The sequence below is a fragment of the Schistocerca serialis genome, chromosome 5, assembly GCF_023864345.2.
Source record: "Schistocerca serialis cubense isolate TAMUIC-IGC-003099 chromosome 5, iqSchSeri2.2, whole genome shotgun sequence".
NCBI classification, from domain to species: domain Eukaryota; kingdom Metazoa; phylum Arthropoda; class Insecta; order Orthoptera; family Acrididae; genus Schistocerca; species Schistocerca serialis.
In genome coordinates, this window is record NC_064642.1 from 833,172,980 (window position 1) to 833,194,570 (window position 21,591).

The 21,591-nt window shown below is 47.3% G+C and overlaps 1 protein-coding gene across 5 annotated transcripts in view; it reads left to right on the plus strand.

Moving 5' to 3' along the window:
• The window catches only part of LOC126481546 (neurexin-1), a 2,075,559-nt gene that overhangs the window by 1,818,266 nt on the left and 235,702 nt on the right, over window positions 1-21,591 (plus strand). The window lies entirely within an intron of this gene.

Here is a 21,591-nt window from a genome sequence, read left to right on the forward strand (position 1 = left end):
TGGGTGGGTGGGAGAGGGAGAGGGGAAAGCAGAGACCCCACGGGCCGGGGAGATAGGGGGGAAGGGAGGAAGGGGGAGGGGAAGCCCGGGGGAAGAGGGGTGGAGGAAGGGGGGGTGGGGTGAAAAGGAGAGAGAAGGGAGGGAGGGAGCCCAGAGGAAAAGTCACAGGAAATGGGAGGGGAGGATCAAAGTTGATAGGACGGGTAGATGGAGGGGAGGAGGAAATCATCAGGGAGGGGGAGCTGGCGGAAGCCACCTTGGGAGAGGGTAAGGAGGTGGAGAGATGGAGACCCAGTGGGACGTGGGAATACAGGCGCGGCAGTGGGTTGGGTTGGGAGAGGATGGGTGAGACAAGTGGGTGAGGAGGATCGAGTTTACGGGAGGTGTACACTATCCGTATCCTTTCAAGGAAAAGGAGGAGGTGGGGGAATGGAATGAGGTCATACAGGATCCACGTGGGGGAGGGGAGACGGATGGGGTAGGCGAGGCAAAGAGCATGGCGTTCAAGGATCTGAAGGGATATATAAAAGGTAGGGGGGCGGAGATCCAGGCCGGATGGGCGTAGCAAAGGATAGGGCGGGTGAGGGATTTATAGGTGTGGAGTATGGTGTAGGGGTCCAGACCCACGTTCGGCCGGAAAGGAGCTTGAGGAGACAGAGTCGGGAGCGTACCTTGGCTTGGATTGTCCGGAGATGGGGGTCCAGGAGAGGCGACGGTTGAGGGTGCTGCCACGGTACTGAAGGGTGGGGGTGAGGGCGATAGGACGACCATAGATGGACAGTTAGATAGAAATCGAGGAGGCGGAAGGAAGGGGTGGTTTTGCCTACAATGATCACCTGGGTTTTGGAGGGATTGACCTTGAGCAACCACTGGTTGCACCAAGCGGTGAACCGGTCAAGACGGGATTGGAGAAGGTGTTGGGAGCGCTGCAGGGTGGGGGCAAGGGAAAGGAAGGCGGTATCATCGGCAAACTGGAGAAAGTGGACGGGGGGGTGACGGCGACGGCATGTCCGCCGTGTACAAAAGGTACAGAAGGGGGGAGTGGACGGAGCCTTGGGGTACACCGGCAGAAGGAGAAAAGGTGTAGGAATCCGTGTTATCGATGGTGACGTAGGAAGGACGGTGGGAGATAAAGGAGCCGATCAGACGGATGTAGTTAATGGGAAGGGCGAAGGTATGGAGCTTGAAGAGGAGACCGGAATGCCATACGCGGTCATAGGCACGTTAGAGGTCCAGGGAGAGGAAGATTGCGGAGTAATGGGAATTAAGCTGCTCGGAAAGGAGATGAGTGAGGTGTAGGAGAAGGTCATCAGAAGAGAAGGACAGCCGAAAGCCACACTGGGTAACAGGAAGGAGGTGGTGCTATCGGAGATGCTGGTGGATGCGTCGGGTGAGGATGGATTCCAGGACCTTGCTGAAGACCGAGGTAAGGCTGATGGGACAGTAGGAGGAGACCACGGACGGCAGTTTACCAGGTTTAAGGAACATCAGGATACGGGAGGTTTTCCACAGGTCAGGGTAGTAGCCGGTGGACAGGACTACATTGTAGAGCCTGGCCAGGGTGGAGAGGAAAGAGACAGGAGCTTCACGAAGGTGACGGTAGGTGACACGATCATGACCAGGAGCGGTGTTGAGTTTCGTGCAGAGTGTAGTAATGAGATCCTGTGTAGTGATAGGGGCATTGAGTTCCGTGTGTGCAATGTTGTCCAAGTACTGGAAGCCAGGTGCGAGGGGAGGGACAGAGGTGTCAGTTCGATCACGGACATCCGGGAAGAGGGAGTAATCGAACTGGGGATCGTCGGGGATGGAAAATACATCGGAGAGGTAGGAGGCAAAGTGATTGGCCTTACTAAGGGTGTCAGGGAAGGGGTGATCATCATGGAGAAGAGGATAGTAGGGAGAGGTTTTAGTTCCGGTAAGGCGCTGGAAGGCTGACCAGAACTTGGACAAGTTTATAGGTAGAGTAGCATTTAAACGGGTGCATGTCTGTCGCCAGTCCTGGTGTTTCTTAGCCGCAAGCAAGTTTCTAATGTGTGGCTGGAATTGCCGGTGGCGTCATAGTGTGTCCGGGTCACACGTGTGGAGGAAGGCACGGCAGAGACGGCGGGATTCACAGAGGACGGCCTGTGGGGGTAAGGTAGGATGGTGGGGTTGGATGGCGACAGTAGGGACATGGGCCTCCATGGCCTCAGACAAGGTCTGATGGAGAATGGAGGCGGCATGAGTAACATCGTCAGGGTGGTGGTAGGTGAAGGGGTGGCTATCGACCTGGGTGGAGAGGGTATCCCGGTAGGCATTCCAGTTGGTATGGGAATAGTCATGGATGTATTTTGGGGGAGGGTCATTACGAGGGTCGGGGCGGGGGCGACGACCATCTGAAACGGTGACGAGGACAGGGAGAGGCTCCAGGACATCCACCGTTATGTGGCCAAGGAGGTTAGGGGAGGAAAGGATAACATCGGGAGTGGAGTTGGATTCGGGACGGGTGTGCTGGGGAATGGGGATGAGGTCGCCTTGAAGGGAGGAGAGGAATGTAGGAGGAGAAGGTACAGTCAATGTGGGAGAGGAAGTCGAAGGGAATAGGGGCATAGGGCGGACATAGATGGTGGCGCAGGTTGCGGTAAGGCCGGGGAAGAAGAGACTAAGGATCAGGTCTTCGGTGGGGTCGGGAAGGAGGGGTTGGAGCCGAATTGGGATGTGGCAGTGGTGACCAATGGCAACTCTGCCACTTGCAATCAGGAGGGGATTATCGGAGTGGTGAAGGAGGTTGGGCGAAGTGTGGAGGTTGTGGTGGGGTTGGAGGAAGGTTTCATTGAGGAGGAAGGCATCCACACAGTGGGTGGCAAGGGTGTGCAGGAAGAGGTGCTTGCTGGTGGGAAGGTAGCGGATGATGTTGAAAAGGATACGGTGCTGTTGCACCATGACAGGGATTTAGACGAGGGTGTCAAGACGGGAGAAGGTGAAATGGGCCTGGTTGTTGGAGTAGGTGGTATACATTTTTAGGTGGAAAACAGAACGGGCAGCGAGGGATATCTGTTGGAGGGTGTGGGGGCGCTGGAAAGGGTGAACATTTTGGTGAGGAATCTGATGATGTCCTCAGCTGTAGGGGGTGGGCGAAGGGAACTGCCAGGAGGGGTGGAGGTGTCCAGAGGGCAGACAGGAACGGTGAATTCAGGAGTGGTAGGAGGGAGTCAGGCCTTACATTTCTCTGAGTAAGTAGGATGAGGGAGGTTACAGGTATTACAGGTATTACAGGAGGGGTGGGGGGGGGGGGAAAGGAGATTTTGGCACTTGGCACTGCCGTAAGAAGTGGGCTTGCTTACAGTGCGGGCAGGTGGGGGCCTCATGGCACTCAGATGTCGGGTGTGCATTATACCGCAAGCACCCCTCGTAGCAGAGGGACTGAGGAGTTGAATGGGAGGGTCAACTTGGTAGCGTTGGTGAAAGAGAATGGCACCCTCCTTCAGGAGACGGTCTATGGAGGGGGCGTGTTCAGAAAAGGCCCGCATAAGGTGGGTGGGGCCGGCTGAGTTGTGGATGAGGTGAAAGGCATGCACCTTCGGATAGGGATGCGCCTCGAGCTCTGCCAACATCTCCACCTCCGTGATCGTCGGACTAAGCCAAGTGATCATGGCGGTGAGGATCGGCAGGCGACGTGGGGGTTGGGGTTGGTGGGAGGGAGGCGGGGAAGGAGCAGGGGTGAGGGAGGCATTAGGGCCGAAGCGGGTGACAGGGATGAGGGAAAGGAGATCTGTGTGAAGGGTAGGGCTGGTGGAGGAGATGAGGACCGAATCACAGCGAGGAGTGAGGAGGGAGATGGGGGCACTGGGAAAATGCTGGCAAAGGAAGAGGGTGATGTTCCGGGCCTCAAGAAGGGAGGGATCAGGACGGGAAAGGAGGTAGCGGTAGGAGGAGGGGGTGAAGGAGGAGGAGGGGGCGGGGGGAGGGACAGGTGGGGAGACATCCACGGCATCATGGGCTGGGGAAGGGGGATGAGGCGGAGCCTTTTATGGGAGTAGAGGAGGCAGGGGTGCCACTGGGGCGCTTGACGGCGGCGGAGGAGGTGTGGGGGCCGGGAGCAACTGGAAGGTGGCGTGGAGTGGCAGGTCCCAGTGTTGGAGTCGGCGCCGGAGATGGTGAGGGCGAAGACGATGGCGATGGCGATAATGAAGACGATGAAGAGGGCGAAGGGGAAAGTTGAGCGTGGGCCGTGGCCCTCCATGCCACCACCCTAGCGGGGGCTGCAGAAATGGAAGGAGCAGAGGGAGGGAGTGGAGGGAAGGGATCAGAGGAGGTGCGGCAGGGAGGAGCCGGGGATGGGGCGACAAAAAGAGAGGGAGATGGGAGAGTGAAGAGTGGGGGGATGGACTGAGGGGGAAGTGATTGGGCACACCACGTGATAGTGGTGGCTGCGGCAGAGGGAGATGTGTAGATGATGGCAGTGGTGATGGCTGTAGTAGTGGTGGTGGGGGTTGACATGGTGATAAGGGGAAAAACACACTGGACGGGACAAAGAAGCAAACGAGGGATGGGCAAGGCGACGAGAAACACAGAGTAAAAGGGACGGAGAACGATGAAGGAGACTGGGGCTGAAGCCACACTCTGCTGCTGCTGGCGGGGGGGGGGGGGGGGGGGGAGGGGTGGAGGCGACGCGACTGGCTGGCCGGTGGGGACGCTGCTGCTGCTGGTGGCTAGCTAGCTGGCTGGGACCGCTGCTGGCTGGGACCGCTGCTGGCTGCTGGCTGGAAATGCAGCTGGCTGCTGGCTGGGACCGCTGCTTGCTGCTGGCTGCTGGACCGCTGAAGGGTGGCTGGCACCTGCAATAGACCTATCGCTTCGATTACAGCCGGAAAGGCACAATCGAAGGGCGGTATCCTTTCGGATTACCGCCGGAGATGTGACGCACCCACCAGTCCGCACCGCTTTATATACGGTCCAGTCACATTAACGTGACCACCGACCGCGTTCGACTTCGACGTGAAGTAACCGTTCACAAACGGCAGATGGCAGCACTGGTAGTCGATGGCACGTATAGCGTCTCGGGGAACGCGGACGATGTCCAAATGTGGAAAAGGTGCGATATCTCTGCGTCCCTAAGGGCCGAGGGTGGAAGCATTTCCGAGACGGTGGTAGCTGTGGTGCATCGTGGGCCGTAGATGACAGAGATGAACGATGGCTGCGGAGATGCTTACGCACGAATAGACGTGCAACTGTTTGTGGCACGGATCCTTAAACGAGAAACCTAGCGCAGCTGGCCGTAGCGAGCCTCCACCTTCCGGAACCTCAGTGACCTCCTTCGTGCACATCTCGGGCTGCAAAAGGTGGTTACTCGAGCATCTTACAGGTGGTCACAGTAAAGTGTCTGGGTAATGTATTTATTAGGTTCACGGTATTTAGAAAGTGCTGTTGCTCTGCAACTGCGTATTGAATAAACTCAATTCAGTTGATAATGTGTTCTTCATTTCTGTCCACGATCGGTCTGAGCATTTATCACGCACCAGTTTCCTACTTGACATGTAAACTGTGCCGTGGCGAAGTGACGTCAGACCTTCCTATTTATCTTGCAAGGCCTTCTCCTACATCTTGCCAGGCATTCAACAGATCCTACATCACATTCATTACCACTAACATGTTATAAGAAACGTTGTATCTAATACACAAATTATTTACAGAAGATTGGAAAGGTTGCTGAAACACGAACTCTTAGATTATTTTGGCATCCGGAGCAATGTAGGAACACACGAGGCAATACTAAACCTACGACTAACAGCGAAAGACTGATTGAGAATGGCTAGGTTTACACTTTCTGTAAGAGATATTCGAGAACGGAATCAGGCAGAGTGGTTGCCTCTCCCTCATTTCATTTAATCTGTGCGCTGAGCAAGAAGGAATGAAAAATTTGGGTAATGAATAAAAATCACGCTGGAGGAATTGGCGACTTTCTGAATACGTGTCCCACCATCCCAGATGGTTCTTCGTATTGCCTTGTAGTAGGCAGCAATTGGCCAGTCGGAGCGCCCTGTGGCGTAAACCGTGAGTGGCGTTTATCTTTAATTAAAATACCGGCAGCAAAAATAAAAACTTTGCGGTTTCCCGATGATATTGTTATTCTGTCAGAGACGGCAAAGGACTTGGAAGATAGGCTGAATGGCACACAGTCTTCAAAGCAAGTAATAACATGAACGCCTATAAAACTAAACCAGGGGTAATGGGGTGTAGTACGCTATTTCGCGACTGAGTGACTGACTCACTGACTCATCACCTCCCCAGCCCAAAACCGCTGTGGACAGAAACTTGAAATTTGGAGACGGTGTTGATCTGGTACTGCAGGCGTCGTTGAAGAACGAATTTTTCGAAATTCGACTCCTAAGGGGACGAAATTATTTTTAACAATACCTCGCTTTTAAGGTAATTTTGAAGCCAGGCCTGCGAAACTTGGCATTTGGTTTCTCGTTCAGGAATAAAGAACACATGTTTCAGAATTTTTAGAAATTTAACCTCTTTTGGGGGTGAAACAGTAGGTGAAATTTTTTTGAAAATAAATCGTTATTAAAGAATTGCTAAAGTATTTTTTAAAGCAACAACTATGAAAATTGATATTTGACTTCTCGGTTAAAATTTAAAAAATACGTCCTTCGGTGTTTTTGGAAATTCATCCTTTATGGGGGTGAAATAGGGGATGAAATTCTTTGTGGAAATATTTCATTATGCAAACATTTTTGAATCTACATCTATGGAAATTTCTGTTTGACTTCATTGCTAGAAATAAAAAAAAAAAAATACGCATGTGACTGCTTTGGAAATTCAACCCTAATGTTGGGAAATAGTGGATGAAATGTTTTATAAAAATATTCATTGAGAAACCATTTTTAAAGCTAAATCTATAAGAATTGGTATCTGACTTTTTGGTTATAAATTAAAGAAATACGTGTTTCATTGGTCTTGGAAATTCAACCCCTTAGGCATTAAAATGGGGCTAGATTGATTCACTTATCATCGCCCAGCCGAAACCACTAAGGACAGAAATTTGAAATTTGGAGAGGCTACGGGTCTTATACTGTGAGTATTGTTTAAGGAGAGATTGTTCGGTGTTCCACTCCCACATGGAGCGAATGGTGGATGAAAAGCTTTTTGAAAATGTGTTATTATGAAGGGGATTTTGATCACAGAACTATGAAAATTGGTATTTTGTTTCCGGACAGTAATACGTGGTTCAGTATTTCTAAAAATTCATCCATTAAGGGGGCAAAATAGCTTCTGTCAGAAAATAAATAGGCCGTGCGTCACTTTGTTTTTTAATTCAGCCCCTTAGGTGGTGAAAATTATCAACAAACTATTTCGTTACATTAAAAAGTTGGTATTCTACTTTTCGGTTAGATATAAAGAAGTATGTGCTATGGGATGTAATTCCTATGGAAATATCATCATAGGAACACAGAAGGCATGATTAACAAAAACCTTGGGCTCCAGCTACCAGAATCGGTTTTTTGGTGAGATAGACCTACGGAAAAGATCATGCTTCTGTGGCTTTATTAGCCTGAAAAGTCTAGAAGTGTTGCAATTTGTCAACAACATAAAAATTTGATCACAGAAAAACAAGAAAAATCTGTGCAGACCGAAGAGACTACACGGGCGAAGCAGCGGGCGCCAGGCCAGTAGTGTGTGACGTGTATCTGCAACTCTGGTTCAAGATTAAAAACAGGTCGTGTCACGCACATTACCCCAAACCAACCAACAATCACAAAAAAATCGTCCGCACACACATGTTTAACCAAATATTGAACGAGATTTATCGACCTGTCCGGCAGTCGAGGGTATGGCTCTCGGTGTAACATTTCATAAGATTCTTGTAAATTCCTGTGTTGGACTGACAGGTCATTCAATCGGGTGGTACACTGTATGTCTATCAGCTCAAGTCGGAGGTAATGAGAAGGTACGTTAGCGGCCAGAAGCGAGAAGGGTCCCACAAATAAACCGAAATAATTTTTCAACGTGCAAAGTCTCGAAATCTCTCTCACAAGTCATGACGAAATTTCCCAACTACTGAAACGACAGTAGTCATACCTGGTCGGGAAATAAGTGCCTTGGGTTGTGAGAAATGTTCTACATCAAGAACTTGAAGCTGATTTTTCCGAAGGATTAAGTATTTTACAGCATCAGTCTTCTCCGCCACATCTGTCAGTAATTCATTCCCTCCTTGCAATGAAAGGCTTGATGAAATCAAATAATTGGCGATGAACAACCACAAAACATTTAGTCACAGCTCTATTTTCCCTGGAGTCAGCTTTTTCCCAGTTCACATCGTCTGTATGTCTGGTGTTGTAACGAAGTTCCAGTGAACGTTCTTAGAACTCTTAACACTGCGGTAGTCTAAGAAGCTCACTGTATGGCGTTCAAAAAGCAATTCCCATTCAGCGCTGAATGGTGCGGCTTCTCCATTGTTTGAACCAGTGCGTGGAAGCAATGGTGTTCGTAATTCAGAAAGTAAATTGATGTTGGCAAACCGTGACAAGCCGAACGGCTCGCTGAGTCGGCGGCCGGGCGCGGCCTTGCTCTCCCCGTTCCTTCTCGTCGTGGCGCTCGCAGGGCTAGGCAACAGTTCCGAATAGTGCCAACTCACTTTTCTTAAAACATACACAATTCAGCCAATACCTTACTTCAGATTTGTGCCAAAATTACTTCTCAAAGTGATGTTAACATTTCCATCGTTACACAAAGAATTATGGTAACATTGCTCAAACATGGTTTTGAACATAGGCCGTTAACATGCATACGAGGTTTCAAAGATGTTCCCCGCCCCTCCTACGTTACCATCCATAACGGCGATTCCCGCCCCTTCTGCCCCTCCGCGGGTGTGTCCTCTCCCCTCTCCTCTACCTCCTGTACACTGCAATATGCCCCCCACCCCTCCTGTACACCTCTTGCAGTATGCCGATGACACCGCCTCCTTGCCCTCGCTCCTACCCTTCGACGGTCACACTGTCTTCTCCAAAATCAGATTGACATTTTTGCCACTTGGTGTAGCCAGTGCCGCGGTGGTCTAGCGGTTCTGGCGCTGCAGTCCGGAACCGCGGGACTGCAACGGTCGCAGGTTCGAATCCTGCCTCGGGCATGGGTGTGTGTGATGTCCTTAGGTTAGTTAGGTTTAAGTAGTTCTAAGTTCTAGGGGACTTATGACCTAAGATGTTGAGTCCCATAGTGCTCAGAGCCATTTGAACCATTTTGTAGCCAGTGGATCCTGAAAATCAATCCTTCCAAGACCCAGGCAATCATCGTAGGTCGTACTACTCGCTCCTTCCGGTTTCTCTATGTTTCCTTTACCATCTGCGCCCCTCCCCCATCCTCACCTACCTCGAATTCACCATTGACCGTCACCTCACTGGAATCCTTCATCTCTGCTCTATCCGATCCAAAGCCCACAACTGCCTCCGACTCCTCTCTGGCTGGACGTGGGGCTTGAAGCCCTCTACCATCCTACACACCTATGAATCAATTCGTCCAATCCTCTGTTATGCCAGTCCCACCTGGATATCCATCCCCCCTCCCCCCGCCCCCCCCCAATTTCTATAAGTCCCTCCAGATCCTCGAGCACCATGCACTCTGCCTCGCCTTCCGTATACGCCTCCCGACACCCGTGCACATTCTCTGTGATCTGATTCCTTTCCCCCATCTGCCCCTTTTCCTAGAACGTATCCTCGTCCTCTACACCTCCCACCGTCACAGTCCCACTCATCCCATTGTTGCTCCTCTCCTCCCCAACCCCCGCCCGCTGCCGTGCCTTCACCATTGTGTCCACCCTACCCTCCACCTATACACCCTTCATCTCCTTTCCACCAACTGCCCCTCCCAGATGATGCCGTCTCTCCCTCCATTTATCACTCCAATGCCACTCTGATCCTCACCTCCCCTTTCCTCCCTCTTCCTGGGCTCTCCCGCCCCCCTTCCATCCAGATCTTTCCGCCGGCCGCGGTGGCTGGGTGAATCTACGCGCTTCGGTCTGGAACCACGAGGCTGCTGCGGTCGTAGGTTCGAATCCTGCCTCGGGCATGGATGTGTGGTATCTCCTTAGGTTAGTTAGTTTTAAGAAGTTTTAAGTCTAGGGGACTGATGAACTCAGATGTTAAGTCCCATAGTGCTTAGAGCCATTTGAACCGTCTGTTCTTTACTTACCTGTACTCTCTTTGACCCCCTTCTCTCCCCCGAGTCCTTTTGCTTTCTCCTCCACTGCCTTCCCCACTCCTTCTCGCGTCCGCTCTGCCCCCTTTTACTATGTCCTCTTCCTCCATCGGCTCCCCCCATTTTCTTTTCTTCCCCCCCTTTTTCCCCCCCTCATCGGTCCGGATCCTTCCCCCCGCTCCATTTGCCGTCTTGTCGCCTATAGTGCTGTTTTCAGTGAATGTTCAGTGTTGTGCGTCCCCTGTCAGTGTTGCGAACAGCCACTATACTAGTTGTGTTTCTTTTTTTTTTTTTAATTGTGCCTGTCTTCTTACTGTGTGTCTTCATCCGCATCGTCAACGCCGTGTTTTTATATTTTAAATTCCGCAACTTTCCGCTATTTTCTGTTATTAACAAAGTCACCGTTTTATATTGTTTGTTATCTTACCATTGTGTTGTTTAACTCTTCTCTCGGATGTAGAGCAGCGTATTAAGCTGCTGTCAGCCCACCCATAACTCCGAGGGGGGGGGGGGGGGGCGGGGAGGCGAGAATCGAAAATCAATAAAGGAAAAAAAAAACAAAGTTGTTCCCAGCACCAAACGCTAATGAGAAGTATCTCGCGTGATGAGGGGCTCCATAGTCAGCAGATTGGCACAAACTGTTCCGTTACTGGGGGCGTCACTATTTAGTTACACAACATCAGCATCCTTGCCTCCGTATCAGTTATCGCCTGCCTCGGGCGGGTTTTACACCTGTCCTAGAGCAAGGAGGCGCGCTTCAATCGAAATCGATGGAGCGCTCTTTCATTTTAGAGACAGGTGTCCAGCACGCGCTCACGTACGGCGTGGTAGGAGGTCCAGAAAACCTCATCCGTTTGCGGGGATCATTTGAATTCTTCCGGAGAAATGAGATTTAAGTATTGCGCTGTTGCAAGAACTGCCAGTGTGATACGATTTTCGAAGAGTTACTTCTGCATCCTAGGTGTTTTAAACTGCTGAAATCATCAGCCTAATGATGAATTTTCGTGACAGCCTTTTTTGGTTTTTCTACAGATCTGATGTTTTCATGTTCATCATTACCGGATTGAGCTGAGTGCATAACATTTATGTTTTTACTTGAGAAACTCGTAGTTTGAATTTTCATGACAGTCTTTTGGTCATTCTACAGATCTGATGTTTTCATGTTCATTGGTACAGGATTGTGCTGAGTGTATAACCTTTATACTTTCATGTTCTTACTTGAGGAACTCGTAGTTTTCTTAAGAAAATGTATGGTTATTGTTTCCAGAATTTGTGTGCTCTTATGCAGCATGTCGTGGGCTCTTTTATGTAAACTTTAAAACGTTTTTCTTTGTTCATTCTACTTGCAGAAAATTAAATAAAAAACTGGATATTTTAGAGTCGAAATTAAGCCATAATGCAACTCGTTCTGATTTTACTCTTCCGAAACCACTAGACTAATGTTACGGAACCAGCAAAACGATCTAGATAATTAAACAAAATGTGCGATAAGCGATAACAGATTAAGCTGCTAAGTCTTGTGTTCTGATTACTAGATGTACTTGTCTATAACGCTAATCAGCTAAAACCTTTGGCAGGTTGTCCTTCTAACGTCTGCCAGGGTCCAGAAAAATTTCATTATCAGTATTTAATGTTTATATTATTGATCGACTTAAAAATTTTAAAATGTTGCAATAGTCTACTGATTAAGAGGTACGATCTTACATTACAGGTTAGGAATAAAAAAACGCCTGTTTCCCTTTTTTTGGGAATTTAACCTCTAAGGGTTCAGAAATAGAGGCTCAAAATCTTTAAGAAAATATTTCGATATATTAAAAACTTTTTAAGCTAAACCTATGAAAACTGGTATTTCACTTCTCGGTTGGATATAAATAAATATTCGTTGGGGAATTAAAATTTCTATGGAAATATCACAACAAGAACGCAGAAGGCGTGATTAACAAAAACCATGGACTCCAGCTACCAGAATCGCATTTTGGTTTGAAGTACCTACGGAAAAGATCATGCTTCTATGGCCTTAATTAGAGTGAAAAGCTTAGAAGGTGTTGCAATTTGTGAAGAACATAAAAATTCGATTAAAGAAAAACAGAATAATCTGTACAGACCGTACACTCTATGCGAGCGAAGCAGCGGGCACTAGCTAGCTAGATTAATAAATGAAATACTGACAGTAGTAGATGAGTTTACTATTCTTGGCAGAAAAATTACACAAGAAGTAAAGAAGATTTAAAATTCAGACTGTTGAACACAGGGTTGTTGTAACCCCCAAATCCTCCAAAAATACACGAAAAATACACCTATTCAGAAAATCAGATAAAAATCCACTTGACGCCTTCCGGAGAAACAATCTCCACTCCTTCCAAATTAACCATGTAAGTGTAGACCAGATGGGGCTTCAATTTAAAGAAACACTATCGGCAACGATTGAGAGATTTATACCAAATAAAATAACAAACGACGGAGCTGATCCTTCTTGGTTCACAAAAGGGCCAGAACAATGTTGCAGAAAAGGTCGAAAATTAGCGCGAGCTTCAGTGCGAGATGCTTATAATGGTTTCCACAACGAAACTTTGTCTCGAAACCTGGCCGAAAATCCAAAGAGATTCTGGTCATAGGTGAAGTATGCTAGCGGTATGACATAATCAATGCCTTCTCTGCGCGATAGCAATGGAGATACTATCGAAGACAATGCTGTCAAAGCAGAGTACTAAATACAGCCTTCCAAAATTCCTTCACCAAAGGAGACGAAGTAAATATTCCAGAATTCGAATCAAGAACAGCTGCCAACATGTGTAACGTAGAAGTAGATATCCTCGGAGTAGTAAGGCAGCTTAAATCACTCAACAAAAGCAAGTCTTCCTCTCCAGTTAGGTTCGTTTCAGAGTACGCTGATGCAATAGCTCCATACTTAAGCCACGCGGGGTAGCCGTGCGGACTTGGCCGTCTTGCCACGGTTCGCGCGGCATCCCCCGCCAGAGGTTCGAGTCCTCCCTCGGGCATGGATGTGTGTGATGTCCTTAGGGAAAGTTACTTTAAGTTAGATTAAACAGTGCGTAATGCTAGGGACCGATGACCCTAGCATTTGGTCCCATAGTCCTTACCACAAATTTCCAAATAACAATCATATACAATTGTTCGCTCGACGAAAGATCCGTACCCAAAGATTGGAGAGTTTCACAGGTCACACCAATATTCAACAAAGGCAGTAGGAGTAATCCACGAAATTACAGGCCCATATCATTAACGTCTATATGCAGCAGGATTTTGCAACATATATTGTGTTCGACATTATCAGTTACCTCGAAGAAAACGGTCTATTGATACACGGTCAACACGGATTTAGAAAACATAGTTCTTGTGAAACCCAACTAGCTCTTTACTCGCACGAACTGTTGTGTGCTATTGACAAAAGATTTCAAATTCATTCGGTATTTCTGTATTTCCAGAAGGCTTTTGACACCGTAACGCACAAGCGCCTTGCAGTGAAATTCCGTGCTTATGGAATATCATCTCAGTTATGTGACTGGATTCGTGATTTCCTATCAGACAGATCCCAGTTCGTAGTAACTGACGGAAAGTCATCGAGTAAAACCGAAGAGATTTCTGGCGTTCCGCAAGGTAGAACTATAGAGCTTTCACTGTTCCTTATCTATATAAACGATTTGGGAGACAACCTGAGCAGCCGTCTTAGGTTGTTTGCAGATGACGCTCTCGTTTACCGACTAATAAAGTCATCAGAAGACCAAACAAATTGCAAAACGATTTAGGAAAGATATCTGAATGGTGCGAAAATTGGCAGTTGACCCTAAATAACGAAAAATGTGAAGTCATCCACATGAGTGCTAAAAGGAATTCGTTAAACTTCGGTTACACGATATATTAATCAAATTTAAAAGCCTCAAATTCAACTAAATACCTAGGAATTACAATTACGAACAACTTAAATTGGAAGGAACACACAGAAAATGTTGTGGGGAAGGTTACCCAAAGACTGCGTTCTATTGGCAGGAGACATAGAAAATGAAATAGATCTACTAAAGAGAATGCCTACAGTACGCTAGTCCGTCCTCCTTTAGAATACTGCTGCGCGGTGTGGGATCCTTAGCAGATAGGACTGACGGAGTACATCGAAAAAGTTCAAAGAAGGGCAACACGTTTCGTATTATCGCGAAACAGCGGAGAGAGTGTCACTGCCATGATACAGGAATTTGTGGTGAACATCATTAAAACAAAGGCGTCTTTCGTGGCGGCGGAATCTTCTCACGAAATTTCAGTCACGAACTTTCTCCTCCGAATGCGAAAATATTTTGTTGATGCCGACCTACATAGGAAGAAACGATCACCACAATAAAATAACGAAAATCAGATCTCGCACGGAAAGATATAGCTGTTCGTTCTTTCCGCGCGCTATACGAGATTGGAATAATAGAGAACTGTGAAGGTTGTTCGATGAACCCTTTGCCAGGCACTTGAAATATGATTTGCATAGTATCTACGTAGATGTAGATGTACATGTACATCTAATAATAAAAAAATCGCCTTCTCGGAAAAGCTAATATGTAATTGGGAGTTACTGAACCGGATCGGGTAGGCAGCAAGGAATCGACAGTCGGTTGCCGTTTAGTGCCATTTATTTTCAGTAACGGTTACATCATCGAATGATTGTCCAAAACCTAACACAGTGAGACAGTTACAGCTCTTGAAAACATTTTAGTTTTTGCCTCGCAGTCCCTACGTATCCCGGCCGAACGCAACACAAAGCCTACAAGAAATTACACTTCACTGGGTTGTAAGTGCTGTTTGCGGTCAGAACGCAGCGCGCGAGTCACGTACAGAGCGTCAGCTGCCAACGATGGCTCTCTCTCTATCCGCCTTGGAAGTCCAGAAGAGAAATATCTTATGTGCAGTGCGACAACTTGGTGAGTTTATATTACGTCATAACAACGAACTGCACAAGCACGTGGGAAGGTCACAGATCGTGTGTCCTATTGTTGTTGTTGTTGTTGTTGTTGTTGGGGTCTTCAGTCCAGAGTCTGGTTTGATGCAGCTCTCCAAGCTACTATCCTGTGCAAGCTTCTTCATCTCCCAGTACGTACTGCAGCCTACATCCATCTGAATCTGCTTAGTGTATTCATCTCTTGGTCTCCCTCTACGATTTTTACCTTCCACGCTGCCCTCCAATTCTAAATTTGTGATCCCTTGATGCCTCAGAATATGCCCTACCAACCGATCCCTTCTTCTTGTCAAGTTGTGCCACAAACTCCTCTACCCAATACCATTCAATATCTCCTCATTAGTTATGTGATCTACCCACCTAATCTTCAGCATTCTTCTGTAGCACCACATTTCGAAAGCTTATACTCTCTTCTTGTCCAAACTATTTATCGTCCATGTTTCATTTCCATACATGGCTACACTCCATACAAATACTTTCAGAAACGACTTCCTGACACTTAAATCTAACCTCGATGTTAACAAATTTCTCTTCTTCAGAAACAGTTTCTTTGCCATTGCCAGTCTACATTTTATATCCTCCAAATAGCAAAACTCCTTTACTACTTTAAGTGCCTCATTTCCTAATCTAATTCCCTCAGCATCACCCGAATTAATTCGACTACATTCCATTATCCTCGTTTTGCTTTCGTTGATGTTCATCTTATATCCACCTCTCAAGACACAGTCCATTCCGTTCTACTGCTCTTCCAAGTCCTTTGCTGTCTCTAACAGAATTACAATGTCATCCGCGAACCTCAAAGTTTTTATTTCTTCTCCATGAATTTTAATACCTACTCCGAATTTTTCTTTTGTTTTCTTTACTGCTTGCTCAATATACAGATTGAATAACATCGGGGAGAGGCTACAACCATGTCTCACTCCCTTCCCAACCACTGCTTCCCTTTCGTGCCCCTCGACTCTTATAACTGCCATCTGGTTTCTGTACAAATTGTAAATAGCCTTTCGCTCCCTGTATTTTACCCCTGCCACCTTTAGAATTTGAAAGAGAGTATTCCAGTCAACATTGCCGAAAGCTTCCACTAAGTCTACAAAAGCTAGAAACGTAGGTTTGCCTTTCCTCAATCTTTCTTCTAAGATAAGTCGTAAGGTCAGTATTGCCTCACGTGTTCCAACATTTCTACGGAATCCAAACTGATCTTCCTCGAGGTCGGCTTCTACCAGTTTTTCCATTCGTCTGTAAAGAATTCGCATTAGTATTTTGCAGCTGTGACTTATTAGACTGATAGTTCGGTAATTTTCACATTTGTCAACACCTACTTTCTTTGGGATTGGAATTATTATATTTTTCTTGAAGTCTGTGGATATTTCGCCTGTCTCATACATCTTGCTCACCAGATGGTAGAGTTTTGTCAGGACTGGCTCTCCCAAGGCCGTCAATAGTTCTAATGGAATGTTGTCTACTCCCGGGGCCTTGTTTCTACTCAGGTCTTTCAGTGCTCTGTCAAACTCTTCACGCAGTATCATATCTCCCATTTCATTTTCATCTACATCCTCTTCCATTTCCATAATGCTGTCCTCAAGTACATAGCCCTTGTATAGAGCCTCTATATACTCCTAGACCCTTTATATACTCCTTCTACCTTTCTGGTTTCCCTACTTTGCTTAGAACTGGGTTTCCATCTGAGCTCTTGATATTCATACAAGTGGCTCTCTTTTCTCCAAACGTCTCTTTACTTTTTCCTGTAGGCAGTATCTATCTTGCCCCTTGTGAGATAAGCCTCTACATCCTTACATTTGTCCTCTAGCCATCCCTGCTTAGCCATTTTGCACTTCCTGTCGATCTCATTTTTGAGACGTTTGTGTGCCTTTTTTCCTGTTTCACTTACTGCATTGTTATATTTTCTCCTTTCATGAATTAAATTCAATATTTCTTCTGTTACCCAAGGATTTCTACTAGCCCACGTCTTTTTACCTACTTGATCCTCCGCTGCCTTTACTACTTCATCCCTCAGAGCTACCCATTCTTCTTCTACTGTATTTCTTTCCCCCATTCCTGTCAATTGTTCCCTTATGGTCTCCCTGAAAATCTGTACAACCTCTGGTTTAGTCAGTTTATTCAGGTCCCATCTTCTTAAATTCCCACCTTCTTTGCAGTTTCTTCAGTTTTAATCTACAGTCCACATCTGCCCCTGGAAATGTCTTACAATTTAAAACCTGGTTCCTAAATCTCTGTCGTGGCATTATATAATCTATCTGATACCTTCTAGTATCTCCAGGATCTTCCATGTATACAACCTTCTTTTATGATTCTTGAACCAAGTGTTAGCTACGATTAAGTTATGGTCTGTGAAAATTCTACCAGACGGCTTCCTCTTTCATTTTTTACCCCCAATTCATATTCACCTAGTACGTTTCCTTCTCTCCCTTTTCCTACTCTCGAATTCCAGTCACCCATGACTGTTAAATTTTCGTCACCCTTCACTACCTGAATAATTTCTTTTATCTCATATACATTTCATCAATTTCTTCACCATCTGCAGAGCTAGTTGGCATATAAACTTGTACTATTGTAGTAGGCATGGGCTTCGTGTCTATCTTGGCCACTATAATACGTTCACTATGCTGTTTGTAGTAGCTTACCCGCACTCCTATTTTTTTATTCATTATTAAACCTACTCCTGCATTACCCCTATTTCATTTTGTATTTATAACCCTGTATTCACCTGACCAAAAGTCTTGTTCCTCCTGCCACCGAACTTCACTAATTGCCACTATATCTAACTTTAACCTATCCATTTCCCTTATTAAATTTTCTAACCTACCTGCCCGATTAACGGATCTGACATTCCACGCTCCGATCCGTAGAACGCCAGTTTTCTTTCTCTTGATAACGACGTCCTCCTGAGTAGTCCCCGTCCGGAGATCCGAATGGGGGACTATTTTACCTCCGGAGTATTTTACCGAAGAGGACGCCATCATCATTTAAGCATACAATAAAGCTGCATGCTGTCGGGAAAAATTACGGCTGTAGTTTCCCCTTGCTTTCAGCCGTTCGCAGTACCAACACAGCAAGACCGTTTTGGTTAGAGTTACAAGGCCAGACCAGTCAATCATCCAGACTGTTGCCCCTGTAACTACTGAAAAGGCTGCTGTCCCTCTTCAGGATCAACACGTTTGTCTGGCCTCTCAACAGATACCCCTCCGTTGTGGTTGCACCTGCGGTACGGCCATCTGTATCGCTGAGGCACGCAAGCCTCCCCACCAGCGGCAAGGTCCATGGTTCGTGGTCGAGGGGTCCTATTGTTACATAACGCGAAAGACTTGTAATGTAAAGACCTCTCAGTTTTTTACTTTCTTTTTGGAAATAAAAGTGGGCGCTGGTTGAATGACGCTCAGCGAGTGTGGGTCACAAATGAAGACGCTCACGAGGGTGACCTTTCCAAGGAAAAACTGGAACATACCAATGATTCCCAGAAAAATCCAATTTGAAAACTGTCAAACCACGAACTGAATAAAGGCCCATAGAAAATTAATGAAGAATATTGGGTGTAGGTTAAAGCTTAAGGAATGATGCATTTGAAATAACATTGGACGTAGCTGGTAGAAAAAGATGAAGAAGAAAAAAGTCAAATTTTGTATTATATGATTTAATGGATGTCCAGGAACTTTCGGCTACACGGTTTATCTTAATGCCATAGCAGTCACGTCTCTGTTAATACACGACACGCTGCTTGCGTCTACAAAACATTGAAAGACATTTTCACGTGCGAACCAAGGCTGCTCTTTGTTTTGTGGGTTAACTTGTTTCGGGCATAACCTACTTACAAGCCACGTAATCTGCGTAAGAGACTACGTGTTACCAATTGTACTTCCGACATCGCATTTTACCTTGACTGTCCAGCTATATATTATTTCGTACATTTGGCATGCGTATCGGATATACAGAGTGAACGAGACCTTCGCCGACAAACTTTGGTGGGTTGTTGAGGGACGCCTTCTGAGTACTCAGCCACCCTCGGTGCCCGGCGGCTCCCTGCAGAGTGAGCGCACTTGGCGGCTGCACGGCCGGCTCGGTCACCAGACGCGACGCCGAGCCACTCGTCCTCCCGGGGGCTCGCGGAGAGCCCGGTCTACGAGATTCCGGCCGACACGTGCACGGGCCTGGTCGCCGGGGTTATCAGCACTCCCAAACTCCTGTAGTTCTGGAGCGTGCAACACGGTCGATGGTGCTGCGCCGCTGTACACTCTGCTGCGACCGTGGTGGTCGGCATTTCGAATGACAGCTGCAACGGAACCGTTCTGCATTTGTTATGTGCTCTACAGTACACAGACGGAACACACCGAACACACTGTGGTAACAGTGTACGTGCTTCGTCTGAGGGTTGCGAGTCGTACGTTTTACTTATTTCGTGTTACGGGCTTCTCCACTGTTTCGAAGGTATTGACACAGAAACGTGGATGTTCGAGGTAGCAAACCGAATAAATCGTAATTAACAAGCCACCGGAGGCCCCGGTTCCCTTATATCAAAAGATACAGAAAGTATCCCTGAACAAACCCTCAAAGTTACTTGATGGACTTGTGGCTCACGTTGCATGACGGGGGATATGCACTGATCGATCAGAATGTTATGACCGACGATCTGCTGTACGTATCAACCCATCAGGGCGATAGCAGCGCCACCTGACGGGGAATGTCTACTAGTCAGACGTACGTACGGCGCGTGTAGTACCAGAGAGCGTGCTGTCCTCGTGTAGATTTTGGAAGGTGCGCAGTCTGTCTGAGTTTGACCGAGGGCAGAACGCGAAGGTCCGGAGGTGCGGCACGAGCACACTTGGGAAGCTGCCCGACCTGTGCTGTGGTGAGCGCCTCCAGCACGTGGCGGGACCACGTCCAGGCGTCGTTACACATGTCACGCGTCGCAGGCTGGGCACACTGGTGAAGCAGGACTGGCGGCGAGCTGTGGCGCGACTAACGTCACACTCCGACACTGGGCGCAGTACAAGTGTGTCTGAACACAGTGCACACAACACTCCTAACGATGTGCTTCCGCAGCCAACGACCCGTGCGTGTGCAAACACCGTGGCATCGGCAACTACGACTGAAATGGACAAGCGACTAACGGCACTGGACGTTGGCGCTGTGACGGAGCGTTACGTGGTCTGATGAATCCCGATGCCTTCTTCATCGTGCTACTGGGAGGGTGCGAATCCGTCGTTTTCCAGGAGAACAGCTCCTCGACTCGTGTAGACAAGACGGGCTTGCCGCGGCTCCATTATGCTCTGAGGAATATTGACGCGGGTCCAGTGGAGCTCGTGCAAAGCATCGCCGTACACCAGCTGCAGGTCACGTACACTCTTTCGTGACAATCACGTTTCCCAGCAGCAGCCGCATTTTCCAACAAGATAACGGGCCTTCATAGATTAACGTTAAGTTGTGGTTAAAAAGGGAACGCCGTAAGCGGTACTATTTTCTACAAGGTGCACATTGTTCCTGCCTCTTTCGTGAAATGTCTACTTTGAGGAGGCGTAGAAACTATTTTTCTGTGGTTATTTTTTCAAGTCACCAACGGTGTTTCGTTATTTTCCGGTTAGCTCTTTATTCGTGGTAATGGCAGATGTAGAACGGTGGCAATCGGCGTGTTCTGAAACGTATGAATAAGTCGAAAAGTGGAAATGAAAGCACCGCGTGCCACTCTTCACAGTCTTACATAGCTGCACTAGACACTAATAACTCGTCTTTCACTCTCTGTTTTCTGCGTTTCTTCGTGTATAAGTGTACAGACACGAAGTATTTATTAAATGAAATAGTTTTTCCTGCAGGGCTGTGTTTGTTGAACAAAATAAAAACATATTTCGCTGCTGCACAAATCCGATATTGTCATTTTGAAACGTGCTCACTGCATTCGTAGGCTGTGTTGAAACATTTATATTTCTTTGGACACACTTGTCAGTGACGAGTGATCTGCTAGTCTTATTTCTTAAAAAAAATTTAAAAAACTGTCCATCGGTAATTATTTTTTCAATATTCTCAATTCTTCATATCTGTCGAATGACCATAAAAGCAAGTAACACCTGTAGACGTACACTGACGTCACTAAAGTCAGGGGGTGGCGGTATGCGCACATACAGATGGCGGAAGTAGCGCCGCGTACACGGGCTGCAAGAGGTCGCTGCACTGGCCGGGCTGTCGTCTGCACTCAGGTGATTCGTGTGAAAACGTTTCCGACGTGATTATGGCTTGACGACGGAAATTAATATTTTTAACGAGGAATGGAAATTGGGGCTAGACACATGGGACATTCCATTTCGACAATCGCTAGGGAGTTCAGTATTCTCAGATCCACAGTGTCAACGGTGTGCCAAGAGTACCAAACTTCAAACGTTACCTCTCACCGAGTTGACAGCCTTCACTTAACGACCCAGAGGAGCGGCGTTTGCATAGAGTTTTCAGTGTTAACA